General features: G+C 45.4%; 1 long non-coding RNA gene across 5 annotated transcripts in view; it reads left to right on the top strand.

Moving 5' to 3' along the window:
• The window catches only part of LOC103350973 (uncharacterized), a 265,690-nt gene that overhangs the window by 49,024 nt on the left and 197,298 nt on the right, over nt 1–19,368 (top strand). For all 5 annotated transcript variants that reach the window (XR_016219631.1, XR_016219624.1, XR_016219630.1 and 2 more), the window contains one exon: nt 13,430–13,530. This is a non-coding gene — a long non-coding RNA (uncharacterized LOC103350973). The remainder of the gene's footprint in view (nt 1–13,429; nt 13,531–19,368) is intronic.

The raw sequence follows: 19,368 nt of genomic DNA, 5'->3' as shown, positions 1-19,368 counted from the left end.
GGAGCCAGGCCTCTGCATCTAAGGAGCAAAGTGGGTGAGGAGGAGGGAGAGTGCTGGGCCCGCAGGTCCGGCCTGTAACTTGGAGGAGAACCAGAGAGATGGGTTTTCCCCTAGGTTACCTCTACTGAGTATCAAGGTGGGAAACCAGGAGGGGATGACTGATGAAGGGCCTGCAGGGCTGGGCCACATGGCCTGGGGGGTTGGCCCAAGCCGCCTTCCCTTTCTCTGCCTGCTGAGTGCCTGGCCCTGAGGGTGCTTGCTGGATGCTTGAGGGATGCCAATCCTTCGTGTGAAGTTGGGTCCGTGTTTGGTCAATCTTGGCTGATGGTAACTTCTGTGCCTCCTTGTTCTCAAGAAAGAGTCCGAAGCCTTGAAGGTGGGGCCAGTTATCTTTTAATGATCTGGGGGGAAAGAAAAAAAAAAAAAAAACCAAATGAACCGAAATGAGTTATCTGCAAAACCCCTGGAAACAAAAGCATAGCTTTTGGGTCCGTGGGTGTGGGTGTGTTTTGCTCCTCAGGGTAAATTCTTCTTCCTTCTCTCCTTTGCTTCCCCTCCTCTCAACTTTCTGGATAATGTATAAATGCCAAATTTTGGCAATGAACCAGGCGTGGGCAGCTTAGTTTAGGCCTTCATTATTTCTCCCCTAGAGTAACGTCCTTCAAACTGATGTGCCTTCAGATCACATGGAGAGCTCGTGAAAATGAAAATTCTGCTGCAGTCAGTCTGGGGTGGGGCCCTGGGCTCTGCATTCCTTTCAAGCTCCCCGGGATGCCAGTGTCTCTTTGATCATGGTTCTTGGTTCCCTTTGAATCACCTGGGGAGGTTTGAAAGCCACTGATGCCTAGGTCCTAGGCCAAAGAATTCTGATTTAACTGGTCTAGGTGTGATCTGGCTATGGAGAGATTTGAAAGCTCCTCAAGTGATTGGCATAGGCCAGTCATGGCCGAGGACAGCTGGTGGTATAGAAGCACATGGTCCGTTCACCTGGGTTCGAATCTGGCTCTGCCACTGAAGGGCAAGGTAACCTTGAATGTGCTCCTCACTGTGTGGCCCTCAATTTTCTCATCTGTGAAATCAGGGCTAATGATCCCTGCCTCTTGGGATTGTGAGACTCAATCAGGAAAAAATATGTTCAGCTCCTAACACAGTGCTTGCGGTGGAGTGCGAAGGCCATGCCACTTGTTGCTAGGTGTACACAACTGATCAGTATGAATACAGTCATCCCACAGCGTCCATGGGGGAATAGTGGACTGCAGATGCACAGCCTGTGGACAGTAAGCCAATCGCCCTTGTTTCATATTACTTGGTAGCTCAGAAACGCCTAGAGTAAGACTCAAACTCGTTACCTGTAGTCCAAATTTGATTTGAATTATATATTTTAAAATGTTAAGAGTATCATTTATGAGAGTAACATAAAAGTCTGGATTTGGTTCTTTTGAAGAATATCAGGATTTGGAAGCAAAGGGTGCCGTTTGGCCTGCTTGGAGCTAAGAAGCTTTCTTTTGCCCTTTAAGAGGGACACAGCCTATCCCTCTGATGGGCACCTGTCCCTGTCTCAATCATGCTCTAAATGTATTCATTTCCACTTATATTTCCCTTCCAACTTAATTTATTGTCATGACATATGTCCCTGGGATCATAAACACTTGAGCTTGCCACCCTGGGTCTAAAAACTCAAGTTCCAATTTTTCATCTTCTAGGTTGCAAACCACCCCCCTCTCTCTCATGTTATATTCAGCTCTTCAGGTATTTGATGCTCTGGCCATTCTACTTCTTGCCTTTTGTCCCACAGATTCCCAACTTTCCACAATAATGCTTAAGGTTTCTGTCTTGCTTCCTGGGAGTGATATGGCCTTCTTCCTTCTCTGTGCATTGATGGTCTCAGTTATCCTAATTTAAAGATGGAAAAAATGAAAGCTGTTGAATGAATTGGGTTCCTTCTCCTCTCCCCAAAATTTATATGTTGAAAAACTCTATGCCCAGGACCTTAGTATTTAACTTTTTGGGTATAAGGTCTTCAAAGAGGTAATTAGGATTAAATTAAGCTATTGAGGTGGACCCTAATCTGATCTGAGTGATATCCTTATAAGAGGAGGAGGTTTGGGCGCATAGGTACTAGGGATGTGTACACACAGAGGAGAGACATCAAGGGCACAGCGAAAAGTCAGCCATCTGCTAACCAAGGAGGGAGAACTCAAAGGAAACCAACTCTGCCCACACCTTGGTCACACACTTTGAGCCTTCAGAACTATATGGAAATCAACTTCTGTTGTCTAAGCTGCCCTGTAGTGTTTTGCTATGTAGCTCTGGCAAACTAATACGGTGAAGAAAAGTTGTTTTTTTCTTGTAAAGAGAAAAAGAGAATCAGTTCTTTCTTTCTTTCTTTCTTTCTTTCTTTCTTTCTTTCTTTCTTTCTTCCTTCCTTCCTTCCTTCCTTCCTTCCTTCCCTCCTCTTTTCTTCTTCTTTTTTTTTAACTTTTATTTAATGAATATAAATTTCCAAAGTACGGCTTATGGATTACAATGGCTTCCCCCCCATAATGTCCCTCCCACCCACAACCCTCCCCTTTCCCACTCCCTCTCCCCTTCCATTCACATGAGGCTTCATTTTCGATTCTCTTTATATACAGAAGATCAGTTTAGCATACATTAAGTAAAGATTTCAACAGTTTGCTCCCACACAGAAACATAAAGTGAAAAATAATAGATGATTTTTTAAATGATGATGAAATCAGATCAGACCTATTGTCATGTTTAATCCCAGTGAGAGTCAAGTTGGGAATTGATAATTTCTTCTTCTTCTTCTTTTTTTTTTTTTTTTAACAGAAGATCAGTTTAGTATACATTAAGTAAAGATTTCAACAGTTTGCACCCCCTTAGAAACACAAAGTGAAATATACTGTTTGAGTACTCGTTATAGCATTAAGTCTCAATGTACAGCACATTAAGGACAGAGATCCTACATGAGAAGTAAGTGCACAGTGACTCCTGTTGTTGACTTTACCAATTGACACTCCTGTTTATGGCATCAGTAATCTCCCTATGCTCCAGTCATGAGTTTCCAAGGCTATGGAAGGCTTTTGAGTTCTCCGACTCTTATCTTGTTTAGACAAGGTCATAGTCAAAGTGGAGGTTCTCTCCTCCCTTCAGAGAAAGGTACCTCCTTCTTTGAAGACCTGGAGAATCAGTTCTTTCAAAGAGTATTTAGTTATTGACATAGCAAGTCTAGTAGCTTCCCATGGCATCAATCTTTTGGTTTTTTATGAAAAAAACTTTGATTTCCGGAGGAGAGTCTCCCTCCTGAAGTGACTATTTTTCATTTTCCCATGGAGACAGGATCCATTTTGTCATTCTTGTCAGTTCTGTTACCTCTGTTGGTGTTGGCATATTGAAAACATGAGAGGCAAGAGTTGGTAAATGAGATGACCCACAAGCATCGTCAATGTGTGAGAAAGAGAAATTCTTAAAACCTTCCTTGAAAACTAGCTACTTCCAGCCAATCCAGGAGCAGAGATTTATCCGTGGATAAACTAGTAAAATAACTAAGGAAACAGATCATTTAGTTATACTTTGGGTAAAAGTCACCTTATTGGCTTAGCCGAAAAATGTCAAAGTACATTTATTGAACATCTGTTGGGGTCAGCATAGGCATTTGTTTATAAATGAGGATCCTCAGTTACATCAGTCAGATGTCGACTTCTCTCCCAGTTATTCATCTCCTCGATTTGTCGGCCCAAGAGCCAGAATGGGCAATGTCAAAGCAGTGGTGCCATGAGTTTACCTTTGAGGAGCCAGAGAAAGCAGACCGAACAGCTAGGAAACAGGGAGTAGGGGAGAAAAATCCAAGAGCAGAAGATAAGTACTATCAGGAAGAAGTGTTGTCTCCTTCTGGATAGCCACATGCCCAGCTAAAACTTGAAGTTCAAATATTGAGGAATGAAAGACACATTATTTGTTGACAACTAACAGCCTGAGTCCAGGGTTCGTTATCTTTCCTCTCCCTGTGGTTGAACTGTTTCTAGAATATCTAGAGAGATTTGGAGGCTAAGAGTTATACGTGCATGCATGAATTCATTCCTTCAAAAGATATTCATAGAACCATTCTGAGTATGCCAGACAGTATACCAGATGTTGAGTTATGGATTGTAGCAGACTTCATATAGCCAGGCAGACACACAGCTAGCACTGAATTTATTTCCATTAACCTGATCTCTGGGTTTTGGCCTACTTCCCTAGCAATAATAATATCTAACTTTTAAAGTGCTTTTTGTGAACCATTTTTTTTCTTTGCAATACCAAACAAGACAGATACTATTATTACCACCATCCCCATTTTTTAAAAGATTTATTTTATTTTATTTGAAAGACAAAGTAACAGAGAGAGGTGGAGCCAGAGAGAAAGAGGTCTTCCATCCTCCCCAAATGACCACAATGGCCAGAGCTGAGCTGATCCGAAGCTAGGAGCTTCGTCCGGGTCTCCCATGTGGGTGCAGGGGCCCAAGGACTTGGGCCATCTTCTGCTTTCCCTGGCCATAGATGGATCAGAAGTGGAGCCGCTGGGACTTGAACCGGCACCCATATGGGATGCTAGCACTGCAGGCTGCGGCCTTAACCCACAGCGCCACAGAGCTGTCCCCCACCATCCTCATTTTACAGATGAGAAATTGTGACTCAGAAGTGTAAAGTAACTTTTCTAAGGTCCTGATGAGTAGCTGAGAGCTCCAGGATTTGAGCCAAGATATGTCTGACTCAAAGCTCGTGTTTTAATTTCTGCTTTATGTAGTCTTAACTATGACAGTGATTCCCAGGCTGTGAAAGATGGAAATAGTCTAGAGGACAATGTGTTTTTAGCTTTTTTGCCCCTCCCTGATTTTTTTTTTTTTTTTTTTTTTTTTTGGACAGGCAGAGTTAGACAGTGAGAGAAAGAGAGAGAAAGGTCTTCCTTCCATTGGTTCACCCCTCAAATGGCAGTTATGGCCGGCGCGCTGCGTCTGGTGCACTGCACCAATCTGAAGCCAGGAGCCAGGTGCTTCTTCCTGGTCTCTCATGCAGGTGCAGGGCCCAAGCACTTGGGCCATCCTCCACTGTCTTCCCAGGTCACAGCAGAGAGCTGGACTGGAAGAGGGGGGGCAACCGGGACAAAACCGGCGCCCTAGCCGGGATAGAATCTAGAGTGCTGGCACCTCAGGCGGAGGATTAGCCTAGTGAGCCGCAGTGCCGGCCTCCCCTCCTTGATTTTTTAAAGTCAAAAATACATGTGCACATAGTTTAAAAGTGGAATGGCTCTGCAAGGAGTATTATAAAAACCACCTATGCCTTACCCATTTTTATCTGCGTCTTCTATTTCTGGCATCAGACACTCTTAACTCTTTTGGCTTTTCCCCTCTCATTTTCATGTACTTCTTAATTTTCCCAATTTGTAGGCATTATTCAATGAATTTTCACAAGGGCAGGCAAAGCTTGATACCTCTCTGTCCACTTCTACTGTACATATATTGCTGCTTGTCCACACTCCTGCATCCTCCCAGTAGCGTGAAGTCATTCTTTCAGTGAGATCCATATTCAGTATTTACATTACTTTGATATGAACACTAGTCCCATGTGAGCAATGCAGGATACGCCTTTTTCCTCGCACAACCGTTTTTCCTAAAGTTAATCATTATCTCATGCTTTGTTTGCTTAGGTTTCTATGTATTCATCACTCATTCATCCTCCATCCCCACCCCTGGCTGTCTAAGCATCCCTCAAATACACCAGGAGTTCTGTCCTTTTCTTGTAGCAGACAGTGTTCTGAGAGCTTTTGGACCTGCTGCATGCTGGGCTTGGGGAGAGTGATCATCCTGGAATATTTTTTCTCTGACATCTTAGTGGTTCCCTTGTGTCCCCCTTAAGTAAGAGTCCCCCCTTTCATAGATCCATTGTACATTGTCTTTTTTTCTTTGATCTAGAAACTTCCTGAGAAAGGAAAAATTGAGACTTTGCAATTTCACTGGGCAGAGAATTCTGTGTTGGATGTATGTTTCCCTTTGAATTTTGAGACATTTAACCATTGTCCTACAGTGCTAAACTTATTCCTTATTTTTTTAATAAGCAGATACACACTCTTTAGGACCTACTCTTGGTCCCCAGTGTTCTGGTGCCTCATTCTCTTATTGTCTGTGCACCTAAGGGACTCTCTGTCTGGAAAACTCAGGCCTTTAAAGTGTGGCAATGGCAAAATTTCTAGATTGTTGCTTTGGTGATTTCCTCTAAAGGAGAATGTTTTTTGGAACAGTGGGCTGTGGCTTCTTTGTTCCCATAGGGCAAAAATTTAAAAAAATTTATCTATAATCATGTTAACATATCACAGTGCATTGGTAGTGCTGAACAGTTGTGCTACTCAACAGAATTAAGATAAACATCTTGCAAGGCTAAGTCCTAGGACTTGAGTTTATGACTGTACTTGTCATATGTCTCTGCAAAGTCACTGGATGCTCAGAGTGCTGAGTGGCTGTTTCTTCTGGTGACCCCCGATTTCATCTGAGAGTTCCATCCAGACAGACTTCAGGATGACTGCCATCAATGTGAGTGCTCCTAAACCTCCCATAGCTTTCCCTTGACTCATTCTCCCCATGACCTGTTCCTACAGCTATGCTGGGTTTTCCATGGTGGTCAAGGAAGGAGGTGGGAGATGCATACACCAGTTTCCTGCTGAGCTGGTGGAAGCTTTTCCTGCCTGCCAAGGCTCATATTGATGGCCAGGGGCTGAGGGTAGGGCCAGAAAGGATGTGCAGGCCTGAGGGGGAAATCCAAAGGAATGAAGGTTAAGTGCAGGAACTGCTGAATGTGGATGAAAATTCTTTGGAATGCGTTTCAGGGGTAGTTTATCTTTGAATTCAAGATCTACCTTTGAAAGGTTTATGGTTATAGAGAAGAGGAGGATTTAAATCTCTTCTGTTCAAAATAGAACAGAAATATTCTCACTTCTAGAACTCTTCATTTTACCACTAATAATAAGATATTTGGATAGAACCAAGCAGCAGTGTTTCTGAGGAATTCTGGGAACTGGGCAATGCTTTTCTGATATTGAACTGTGTTCTCTGCTTTGAAAGGTACTCTTCAATGTCTAAAGAGGTAGCCAAAGGCAGATCTTCAGTTTTCTTCCTGTTTAACTTTCACCAGCACCCCCAAATTTTACCCAGTGTTTTGGGGACAACTCCTTACAGGAGAAAACTGAAAACAAAACCAACTTTTTATGAGATCTGATTTAGCTTATACCTCCTATAAAAGCAGCAATGTGTGGTTTAAAGTTAGTCCTGGAAGGCCATCAGAAGTAGGCAACCCAAAAGCACTGTTTTCCAGGGTGTCTCCTGGTTACAGGAAGACCAATGTTGCAAAGCAATATGCCTAATACAATCTCAGGGAAAGTTTCAGAAAAAAGTCTGGTGAGATACCCCAAATTGGCAGTTGGCTGTGGTGGCTAGTTACAGTGAATAAAACCCAGACAGGTCTGGGACAGAGAGAAGGAACCAGCAATGTAATGATTTTTTCTTAAAATTTTTTCTTTTTCTTGCACTGTGTGAAAGTTTTTATAAAACTTATTTACTGCATTTACAATACTAATTTAATTTTGGAAGAAAATAGATGAGAACCAGAGCCCCTCGGACTCTTGGAGAACAGCCCTGCTGTTAGGTCACACCAAGGAAATGTATTGCACGAGGTCAAACTGCTCACGAAAGGCTGCCCCCGCCTGCCTCGTGTTTTCATAGGTGAAAGCTGAGACTACACCACAAGTTCAGGACAAGTCAGTGAGCAAACACATGTTGCTAGTCTAGTGAGAAACCTGCTAGCTTTGCTTTTGAAAGCAAGCTCTCAGGATGGCTGGAGGGTGCGGCTGGGGGGAATGAGTCAACAAAGGTGAAATGCAAAGCCTGGTCCAGGACGGCCACCCATTCAGTCCCAGCTGTGTCGGAATCTGATCCACAGAGTGACCTTTTGCTGGACTGGGAAGACTGATTCGGTTGCATCTGCTGTTTGCTCTCCTTCACTCCAGAGCATGTGCTTTGTGCCAGGAACTGGGCCAGGTGTGGGAAGCACAGGACCACACAGGCTTCCTCCTCGTCCTCAAACCCTCTCCTTTGCCATTCCTGCCACCGCAGCCCTCCAGGGTTAGCCAGGATGTCAGGCATCCTGGTTAGTGAGGCAGCATGATTATCTGCAGTGTAATAACTTTTTATCTACAATTAAACATATAATTGTTTGGGGCTGGTGCTGTGGCACAGTAGGTTAATCCTCTGCTTGTGGAGCCGGCATCCCATATGGGCGCTGGTTCAAGTCCCGGCTGCTCCACTTCCAATCCAGCTCTCTGCTGTGGCCTGGGAAAGCAGTAGAAGATGGCCCAAATCCTTGGGCCCCTGCACCCACGTGGGAGACCTGGAGGAAGCTCCTGGCTCCTGGCTTTGGATAGGCGCAGCTCCGGCCACTGTGGCCATTTGGGAGTGAAGCTGTCCACAAAATATTGGTCACATTGGCCTTCAGTTAGTTACTTAGTTTTGCTCCATTCCCAATATTTTGTGGACAGCTTCCATGCCAGTGTATTTAATTTAACTCATTCTTCTTAATGGTTACAAGGCAACTGCTTGCTCCTTGCTGGCAGCTGATGTTTATTATTGAATACACCTGTGTAACAAGTGTCAGACATAATTGTAATTTTATTCTCGCAAAAACCACATGAGGTAGGTACTTTTCTCCTATAGTTTTTTAAAAAGATTTATTTTATTTTTATTTTAAAGGCAGAGTTACAGAGAGGCAGAGACAGAGAGAAAGAAGTCTTTCATCTACTGGTTCATTCCCCAAGTAGCTGGGCAGATCTGACGCAAAGAGCCAGGACCCCAAGGACTTGGGCCATCTTCCACTGCCTTCCCAGGACATAGCAGAGTTGGATTGGAAGTAGAGAAGCCGGGACTTGAACCAACACCCATTTGGATGCCAACAATGCAAGTGGTGGTTTTACCCACTACGCCACAGCACTGGCCCCTTTCCCATAGGTTTTTTTTTTTTTTTAACTTTACTTATTTTATTTAAAAGGCAGAGTTACAGAGAGGCAGAGGCAGAGGGAGAGAGAAAGTTCTCTCCGGCTGAACAGCTGGGTCTGTGCCAATCCAAAGCCAGGAAGCTGGAGCTTCCTCCAGGTCTCTTATCTGCCTTCCCAGGCACATTAGAAGGGAGCTGGATCAGAAGTGGAGCAGCTGGGACTTGAACCAGCACCCATATAGTTTTTAATATGAGGAAATGGAGGCTGTTTAATCACAATTCACTTAATCAGTCATATTAAGGTGCATTTAATTGAACATGAGTTTGTGCATATATATATATGTATTTCAAAAGTTTATGGAAAAATGAAATTAAAAGATTATGTTGGTGCAGAAATGTTGAAATCTATGCATATTTTTTCATCATATGTACTTCTATAACTTTTTGAGGATCCCTTCTATCTATATACACACATATTGGTAAGATAAAGCCCTAGATTCATTCATCCCGCATCTATTTTTGAGAACTGCTTTGTGCTAGGTACCAGGAGTATGGTGCTGGAGACAGAGATGGATCTTGCCCGAATGGCAGAACATGCTTGTACAAGACAGACTACGAACAGGTGAATAGAAATCAGGCAGTGACACACTAAGAACAATGAAGCAGGGGAGTGCTAGGGGTGTTATTTTGGGGTCAGGGACTGTCAGGAAAGGCTTCTCTGATGAGAGACCTAAATGAACCAAATGGAGAGAGTGTTCTAGAACAGCAAGTTAAAGATATACATGTGTCTGGCAGAGAAAGACTCAATGAGGAGCCCAAGGTTTGGGGACTTAAATGTGAGTGGTACAATCATTTACTAAGATAGGGTGAGGGAGGGGCCATTAAGAAGGTAGGGGAAGGGAAAGGGCATCCTGCTGAGGCCTGAGCTTTGCTGTGATCATTGTACAGTCCTGGAGTCAGGGTTCAGAAACGATTCTGGGACCCAGTTGGGCCATGGTCAGGCTATGGAAATTGTGGGAAGCCAGGAGACTGATGAGTGCATGAGAGTGAGGGAGGCACGGACTAGAGTTTCTGAGTCAAGGGAATAAACAAGATATTTTTATTTATTTGAAAAGCCAGAATTATAGAGAGGGAAAATTGGGGTGGGAGAAAGATCTTCCATCTGCTGATTCACTACCCAAGTAGCCTCAATGACCAGGGCTGGGCCAGGCTGAAGCCAGGAGCCAAGAACTCCATCTGGGTCTCCCACGTAGGTGGCAGGGGTCCAAGCACATGGGCCACCCTCTGCTTCCTTTCCAGGTGCATTAGCGGGGAACTGGATCGGAAGCAGAGCAGTTAGGACTTGAACTGGCATTCAGATATGTGATACCAGCATTGCAGGCAGTGGTTTAAGTGCCTGTTCCACAACGTTGACCCTGCAAACATGCTCCTAAATGTCAAAGCGTTCTAGAGTAACTTCTGCCAACTTGAATTTACCAGTGCCCTAAGATATGGCTGGAATCCCAAACCCAGGGGTAAAAAATAACTTCGTGTGTCTGAATTCGTAGTTCTCTGTTACAAATGCTGTAGAACTTATTCCCAGAGTTTAGGGGGTCCTTTGTTCCTCTTTATCCTGTGAATTGCCTCTTCTGTTGATTTATAGCATTCTTTGTGTGTGTGTTTAATTTATTTAAGGTATGCAAATTTCATAAATACAGAGTTAGGAACATAGTGAATGCTCCCACCCTTCTTCCTCCTTCCTCTTTTATTGATTTATAGCATTCTTTGATATACAAATTCTATTGATGATAGTTCTTAGTGTATTTCTGTTTAAGAACATTAGTTCTGTGTCACATGTGTTACATTTTTCCTTTTGATTTTAAAGTACTTTTTGCAGTTCAGAAGATTAAAATGTCTATAAAATCAAGTTTATAATTTCTTCTGTAGCTTCTGAAGCATCTTTAATAATGGGAGAACTCCTTTGTAGTGGAAGATGACACTGGGACTCTCTGAGGTTTGCTTAGAATTCTGTTCTCAGATTTTTCATGGCAGAGCTGCTTGGGAAACAAATCCAGGGAAGTAGCTTCTTTCCTGGCTCATTTGGCACAAGTGAGCAGCTAGGGAGCAGGGGGAGGTTAAATAGCAGCTGCCAGGCTTTCCTGTGCTCACACAGTAGGTGTGACCCAGCCTCACTGAAGGAATGCTCTGCTGGCCTCGGTCTTTACGGGGCTTACTCTTACTGCATCGCCAGCTACTTTGCTGACTTGATCGCTGGCGCAGTCCTACCTTTTCTGCAGTTGAAGAGAGGCCCTGGATGAGGCTGGGGTGGCTTGGTCAGCCTGGCCAGAGCCCGACCACAGCTCCGGGGTGATGCTGCTGAGGCTGTTCCTTGCGTCATTAGCAGTTGGGGACTGGAGAGTTTCAAACAAACAATGACAGTCTCCACTCAAGAGCTGGCTTTAAGAAAGGATTTGTTACTTTAAACAAACCATATTGCAGGCAAAATGTATTTCATCCTGCTGGCTGGGAGCTAGCTGCAGGGCTGCGATTCCCACTGTGGCTTCCAGTGTTTTTCTTGTCCCTTTCTGCCATCTACCGGTCACAGCACAAAATACCCTGGAATGCCAGCCAATGGTGCCTGTGCTTGTATCTTTTCAGTCTGAAACATATTTTCCCAGATGGATTGTGCCATAAGATACCAAGATCTAAAATTTGTTTTTCTCGTAAGCATATTTTCAAGGGGACTTAATTATCTGAGAACGATCACTTTATTATTGTGTTCCTTTGTCTGAGAGGCAGTGTTTGAACTCTGACCACCTGAGTTTCAATCTTGGCTCTGTAATTAATTGTGTGACTGTGGGTGAGAAAAAAACTCCCGCAGGGCCTTGCTTGTGACATGTAGACATCATGGCACTAGGTCTTGCTTGTTAGGGTTTGGGCTCAGCCGACACTGAGTTTTCCAGTGGAGAGCGTGTAGTACCTTGTTTTGCACATACATGTTTTATATTGCTGGAAATCTAGCTGAGGCATTTAGGCAGGCATTTCTTTAGGACACAGAAAATTCCGTAGATTAGTTATTTATAAGCCATACCCAGTGTATATGTTTAGATTCTGTTTCCAAGTGCTTCCTTTTGAACACTGGAGACTCAGTTCCAAAACAGCGGCCTCTGCTTTGGAGCCTTCCTTGTTCCCTCCTGTTGGAATCATTCAAATCCCTCTGAGCTCCTACAGCAAAGTCTCTGGCCCTTTCTGGAACTGATGATTTTCCCTTTAAAATATAGACTTGTCTTGCCTTGTGTGTTACCTGCATCTGTGAGGATAAGAACCAGTCTGATTCGTCTCTGATATGTAGTAGTTAATATAGAATACAGAAAAGGTGTAGGAAAGAAACAGACATCTTGTGATTTTATTGTTGTTTTTAGCCATTATTTATGTTCCTGTGGAGTTGTGGTCTTTATATTTTTTTACTGGTTGAGTATTAGGGTTAGTGCTGCCATAGGCCTGTAATGACAGAGTGGAGTGGGTTTGTGTATTTGCAAAAGTTGAAGAAGAAGAGGAAGTAAAGGGAGGTGGGGGGTGCATTATGGTTGTTTTCTTGGAGTTGTATCTGTGGAATAAGGATAAAAATTTTAAAAAATTTTTAAAAAGACATGTCAAGAGTATACAAGAAGGAGGTGGCCATTGCCGCGGCTCACTTGGCTAATCCTCTGCCTGTGGTGCCGGGACCCCGGGTTCTAGTCCCGGTTGGGGCACCGGATTCTGTCCCGGTTGCTCCTCTTCCAGTCCAGCTCTCTGCTGTGGCCAGGGAGTGCAGTGGAGGATGGCCCAAGTGCTTGGGCCCTGCACCTGCATGGGAGACCAGGAGGAAGCACCTGGCTCCTGGCTTTGGAACAACACAGTGCGCCAGCCGTAGGGACCATTTGGAGGGTGAAACAACAGAAGGAAGACCTTTCTCTCTGTCTCTCTGTCTCTCTCACTGTCTAACTCTGCCTGTCAAAAAAAAAAAAAAAAAAAAAGAGTATACAAGAAGGAGAATAAGGGGAACAGTGGTGCATGTGCAATGGGATGACATTTTGCAAATTAACTTCTGTGGAGCTCAAAGGAAGTATCTGTGTCTCAGGTTAGTATTCCGACTTGCATAGCTCAAACAACTCCCATGGAACTGCATTTTCATAGCCTGGTGCCAGGTTCCTCATTTCTGCTGTCCCAGCCCTGATTGCCAGTCTCACTTGTGCCTGAATGATGAGTGCTTTGGGTCTAGATGTGAAAATACTTATTCCTCAATATGAGTTCACTTGTAATCAATGAGGAGGCCACAGAGTTCCAGCAGAAGAGCGCTGTTACCTTTTATTAGGTACAGAGAGTTTAACTTTGCCAAGAACCATGGGGGTGTCTGTTTCATTCCATCTTACTTTTTTATACTTTATTCCCGCAGACCATGCCAAATGAGGCTGCCTTGGCAATGTCCAGCATTGACTCAACAAATGTTTATTGAGTGCCTACCATGACCCACGCTGTGCTGGGAGCACGGGAAAGGTATGGTTCTTGTCCTCTTGCTCACATCCAATAGAAAGCCAGTTGCACATATGACCAAGTGGTATATTAGTCTGTTGGGAGTGGCTGATCACCAGAGAATCTATTCCTCTTTCTGGTCTTTCTTGCCTTTAGGTTCACTTTTGCATTCCTTCCTAAAAGGTAACAAAGAATTAAGGAAAAGTCCCCTCTCCCACACCCCCAGATACTAGCTGGTCATTTCTGCAAGAAGAAAGCCCTAAGGTGAGAATCAAAATGGAACATCTTTATAGTTGAAGTTCCGAGAAACACACTACTCTGTGCCACAAACCAGATCTCGGACTGTAGGGAGGTGGAACCAGACAGTCCCTGTCTCTGCCACTGTAGGAAGGGGTAGCATGAAACCATTGGGACCTGTGAGACACGCTTGCCCCTCTGCTTGCTGGGGATGCTGGGAAAATTGACCCATTCTCCTCAAGGACACCGTAGCTGTGGAGCCTACGTGGGACCTCCTGGCTCAGCCAACATTCACAGTGGCAAATGCCAGCTGTAGGGCATCTGCAAGCAGCTGGGACAGAGACAGGCCACATCATCACAGTGGTTCGATTCATGGGTTCTGGGGTCAGAGAGGCCTGGGTTGGAATCTCATCTCTGCCACTTATCAGAGTCTGATTCTGGGGAGTTACTACTGAGTTTTCCCACCTGTGGACTAAGGTTGTTAATAGTACCTGCCTCATAGGTTGCTGGGAGGAATCAGTGAATTCATATAAAGGGCGCAGCAAAGTTTCTGACACACTCTAAGTGCTCAACTAGTTACAGTCACAACCTGCACTGCCCCTAGGGCCTGCGGTTAGTGTCAGGGGTTTAACAAATGATCCGGATACGTTTCCTGCCCTCAGGCACCTGGCAGTTGGGCAGATATGGGATCCACCGGAAGCCTTTGCTAGGTATCCAGGTGGAGCTTATTTTTCTAGAAAGGAGGAACATATCCCTTGGGGAATTTACAATCATTTTAGCTAAAGGAAGCCACTTTTTTTCTTTTAAAACCTAACCATATCCACTTTGGAAGTATGCTTGCTTAGAGCTCCCTGTGAAACTGGGAGAGAGCTTTGGATTGTCGCTGGGTCCACTGCTCATTGCAGGACTGAGACTTGTCCTGTTCTGTCCTTATAAAAAGCCAAAGGACAGCCTTAGAGGTGAAGGGTCCCGACTTGCCGTGCCCTTATGCTGAACTGTGGTTTTCTGAAGTTCTGTGAAAGAGACTACGGTTGAGTGCCTATTTGGAAAGTATTATCTTGAGCATTAAGACAGCGTACAAGCCATGAAGTATGTTTCAGGAAAAGAAACTCCTATACCCGAGCCCAGAATGTAGACTTTTGCGCCTGGTTTATGAGGTGGGGCGTGTGGTGAACCAAGGCTGCTGTTGAAGTTCATTTATGAATTTTGAGTGTGTAGGTGAAACTGTGCAAGGCAGGGGCCACCCCAGCTGACTTTGACATTTCTCTTGCGCTGTGGAGTTAGCTCCACGGGTGGAAGCGTGAGCAGAATTGCAAGAGTTGAACAGGACCTGCCCTCCATGCATAAGCTATGCAGAGTTCTCACAAGAACTTTCCTGAAGCTGTCCCGCAGCCATCTCTGACAAGTTAGCATCCACGAAGCAGAAGGACACCTCGGTATTTTTAGATAGAAAAAGTGCTGCCTCCTTGTCATTTTGCAGAAAATGCTTTTCTCTCCCCTTTCCTTCATTGGACCTTCTGGTATCACAGGAGGGAAAGGCGCTACCTGGTAAGTAAAGATAAGCTGTGCTTATTAGCAGAGATTTGCAAGGGAAGAGTCTGTTTACAAATGGATAAGGAGGTCATTGTGTCCCTCTGGCTCCAAAGCAGGGACCTTGTTGTCTTCAGCCGGGAGAGGGCAACCAGCGAGGGGCTGAGCAAGTTTGCTGGCTGCCACGTGACCTGGAGTTCGCAGGTCAGAAGCTGCAGTTAGTTGGGGGAACCATCAGGCCTTTGAGGCCAGTGAGCTGTGGTGAGAGCAGAGCCCTCCCGCAAGGACTGGGGCTCTGCAGGGAGGTAAAGCGCCATCCTTTGCAGCCTCCCCTTTGGAATAAAGCAGGCGTCAGTGCCGTGCTGCCTGGCATTGGCTCCTGTCTCAGGAGCTGCCTTTGGGCACATCCCTACCGTCCCACCCTGCGCTGCAAGGCCCTTGCGCAAGGTCTCTGGGAAGGAGCAGGTGAACAGTTGGCTGTGGAAATGATGGATGGGGGGAGAGGCCCCATCTACCTGGTGCCTAACATCTGGTAGAGCTGGCTCTCCAGATGTTTCCACATCGCACAGATGTTTGCCAACAGGAAGACAAAGCAACCTCTTGGCTGCGTGTTGCCATTTCCATCTGATTGCGTTGGAGAAGCCTGCCTGTTTCTGTACCCTGTTTGCATTCAGTTTGTAAAGCAGTGATCTGGACTGGACACCCATGCTTCTCTATCTACTTTGCACATCCTGCTGTCCCTGCCATTCCCATCATGAGCCGTGTAAAGCCAGCAGGGAGCAAGGGGGACTGTGACTGACACTGCACGATTCCCAAAAAAATAAAAGCCAGGGACAAAGCATCAGGAAAATGGCCTGGTCCTGGAGGCTGGCCTCTTTCCCAGACCCTCACCACTGTGAGTAGTCCGGGGGGAGGGAAGGTGTGCTTGGAAAGGAATTATGCTGGGACATGTGCACACTTTGCAGGCAAGCTCATGAGGGAGAAGAGATGCAAGCGAGACTTCAGGCAGTGTCCTGAGGCAGAACGTGGAGACTGCTTCCAGGTCATTAGCTGAAAATTACTAGTCACTGCCCCCCTCCCCTTCTATTGCCCTGTGAGATTTTGCTGAAGGCATTTCAAATATCGTCTGCAATATCGTCTGGCTGTTTGATTATTTCTGAGGGATAAAGATCAGCTGTGAACTGAGTGTTAAGGCAATGTCAGGGATTTTTGTTGATTTGTTTGTTTTAAATTTCAAAAGGGAAGATGAGAGAGAAAGAGGGTGAGCTCCCATTTATTGTTTCATTCCCTAAATGCTTGCAATGGCCAGGACGAGGACGGGGCTGAAGCTAGGAGTGGGAACTCAATCCAGGTCTCACATGTGGGTGGTCCTCAGGAGCTGGGACTGGAACCCACAGCCAGGCACTGTGATACGGGATGAGGTGTCTTCAGCAGCATTGTCACTGCTAGACCCCTGATCCTCAACTGTGATTTTTAATTGCTTGGAAATGTGGAGATTCAGCCTTTAAACATCCCTTGCTGGCACTTTCTCTTCAGGCCTCCTTTGCAGAAATATGATACTTCACAAATCTCATGTAAAATGGAATTAAAAGGCAAGTTTATTTTGGTGCCAAACACTTTTTTTTTTTTAATCCATGCATAGATTTTTTTTTCCACATTACAAATGTTCCATGAACTTTTGGAAAGATAGCCTTTTCAGGAGTGCTTTGACTTTGAATGACTGATGTCTAGTCTCAGGGCTCCTCATTTTCTTTTTTTTCTTTAAAGATTTATTTATTTATTTGAAAGGCAGAGTTAGAGAGAAGGAAACACAGAGAAAGAGAGATGTTCCATCCACTGGTTCACTCATCAAGTGGCCAAAACTGCTGGAGCTGGCCAATCTGAAGCCAGGAGCTTCATCCGGATCTCCCATATGGGTACAGGGGCCCAAGCACTTAGGCCATCTTCCACTGATTACCCAGGCCATTAGCAGGAAGTTGTGCCCATATGTGGGATGCTGGCATTGTGGGTGGTGGCTTAACCCTCTATGCCACAATGGCATCCCCAGGGCTCTTCATTTTCTTGGGCTGCTTTTAAGACCCTGAGAAATGGTCTTCCCATGTGGTCACATGGTCCCACACTTTTGTTTAAATTTGTGAAAATAAAATCTTTCATATAGTTTTTTCTTAAAAAGTCCACCCCAATTATATAAACTTTAGGTCCCTGAGCAAAATTTCATAGCATGGTGAGTAGTTTCTTATGAGCTGCCAGTCTTTATCTTAATAAAGGAATATAATTTAGGCTAATAGAATAATTTAGGAGAGGGAATTTAGTTTTTGGCAATTGCCATTTTTCTCTTTTCTCTCTCTCCCTCTCTTTTTTTTTTTTTTGCCATTTCTGATACTTTAATTTGTCTTGAGGAAAATAGTTACAGGTGCTATCGTTGTTTCTGGAGAGTTTCACGATGCTAAGGAGCAGAGAAGAAAAAAATTCCTTCTTACTGCACCGCAGGGAAGGGCTGCCCCTTGTTGTCTGGGGGAGCCTCAGTAGTTGACCAAAGAACTGTTAACCATATCCTCTGGGCCTTTTCTTGAGAACTGAAAGAAATGAGGAGAAGGTTAGACATGGTATCGGGGCCTCCAGATCTCCTCTGCTCCTCTGGTCTGTCACACTGTGGGGTGGCGGAGCTGGGGCCTAGACATTCGCTGTGGTTGGCTTTGCTGAATCAGGTGGGTCCAGAGATGTGAGGAGCAAGGATGACACTGGGCACTCCGAGGGACAGGAGGGGACCCCTGAGATCCCTGAGGCATGGTGCTGTGTGAGCCCCAGCTCTGGTGCTCGCAGCTACACTGTCAGAGGGAGCATGCTGGCTCACAGACAGGACACGTGAACTTCTCGTGGCCCAGGATTCAGTGTGGTCTCAACCCCAGGTGTGTTACCCTGTCCGTCTGACTCTGCCTTTTCTCTCGGCTTCTCACTTTTGTTTTTAATTAATTCAGTAAACCATGTAAGAAAAAGGGGGCAGATTAGTGCCTCCTCACACGGGGCACCAAATGTAAGAAAAATGCACAGAACAGAGAGGAGATGGGATATGAACGTGCAGCCAGACTGAATTTATTCAAAGAAAACAAATCTGCAGAGGAGGGTGACCAACTGCCGGTGTGCACACAGACTGAACACGTGGCAGGGTCCAGACCCCAGCGGGCTGGGCCTTTTTAAGTCTTAGGTGAGCTAGGGATGGGGATGGGGTGGCAGCAGGCGGAGGTGAGCCTCTCCATCGTGGTTCTTCAAGTCTGGCCTGTGGGCTTTGAAACCTGGGCAAGACTGCAGGGGGTGGGGTGGAGAACAGTTGGGTGTGAGACTGAACTGATCTCTTGAAAGAAGGTAGGGGTGGGGCTGGCGCTGTGGCGTAGCAGGTTAAGGCACTGGCCTGAAGTGCCGGCATCTCATATGGGCGCCAGTTCTAGTCCTAGCTGCTCCACTTCCTATCGAGCTCTCTGCTCTGGCCTGGGAAAGCAGTAGAAGATGGCCCGAGTCCTTGGCCCTGTACTTCCGTGGGAGGCCTAGAAGAAGCTCCTGGCTCCTGACTTTGGATTGGCACAGCTCTCTCATTAGAACCAGCGATCCCAGGCCAGCATGAGTCAGAAAGATGAGATCTTCATCATGAAGGGTGGCATACAGTTTAGGGCCAGCTGTCGATGAAAGGAAGCATTAGAGACAATTGGGACTTGGAACGTATGATTGTCTCCATTACAAGGAATGCATAGTCACATGAAAGTAAGGGTAACAAGAACCGAAAATGGCTGAAATTATGTCCTTGTTCCCTCAACCCATGTGCTTAGAGCGTTTTCTTTTTTCTTTTAAAGATTTATTTATTTAGGGTCGGCGCCGTAGCTCACTTGGCTAATCCTCTGCCTTGCCGCGCCAGCATCCCATATGGTCACTGGGTTCTAGTCCTCTTCCAGTCCAGCTCTCTGCTGTGGCCCAGGAGGGCAGTAGAGGATGGCCCAGGTGCTTGCGCCCCTGCACCCACAAGGGAAACCAGGAGAAAGCACTTGGCTCCTGGCTTCAGATCGGCACAGCGCCGGCAATAGTGGCCATTTGGGGAGTGAACCA

Source organism: Oryctolagus cuniculus, chromosome 13 (assembly GCF_051225735.1).
Source record: "Oryctolagus cuniculus isolate XC-2025 breed Fujian yellow rabbit chromosome 13, ASM5122573v1, whole genome shotgun sequence".
Lineage (NCBI taxonomy): Eukaryota > Metazoa > Chordata > Mammalia > Lagomorpha > Leporidae > Oryctolagus > Oryctolagus cuniculus.
Note: the sequence above shows the minus strand (reverse complement) of the source record. Positions and strands in the feature narration are given on the sequence as shown.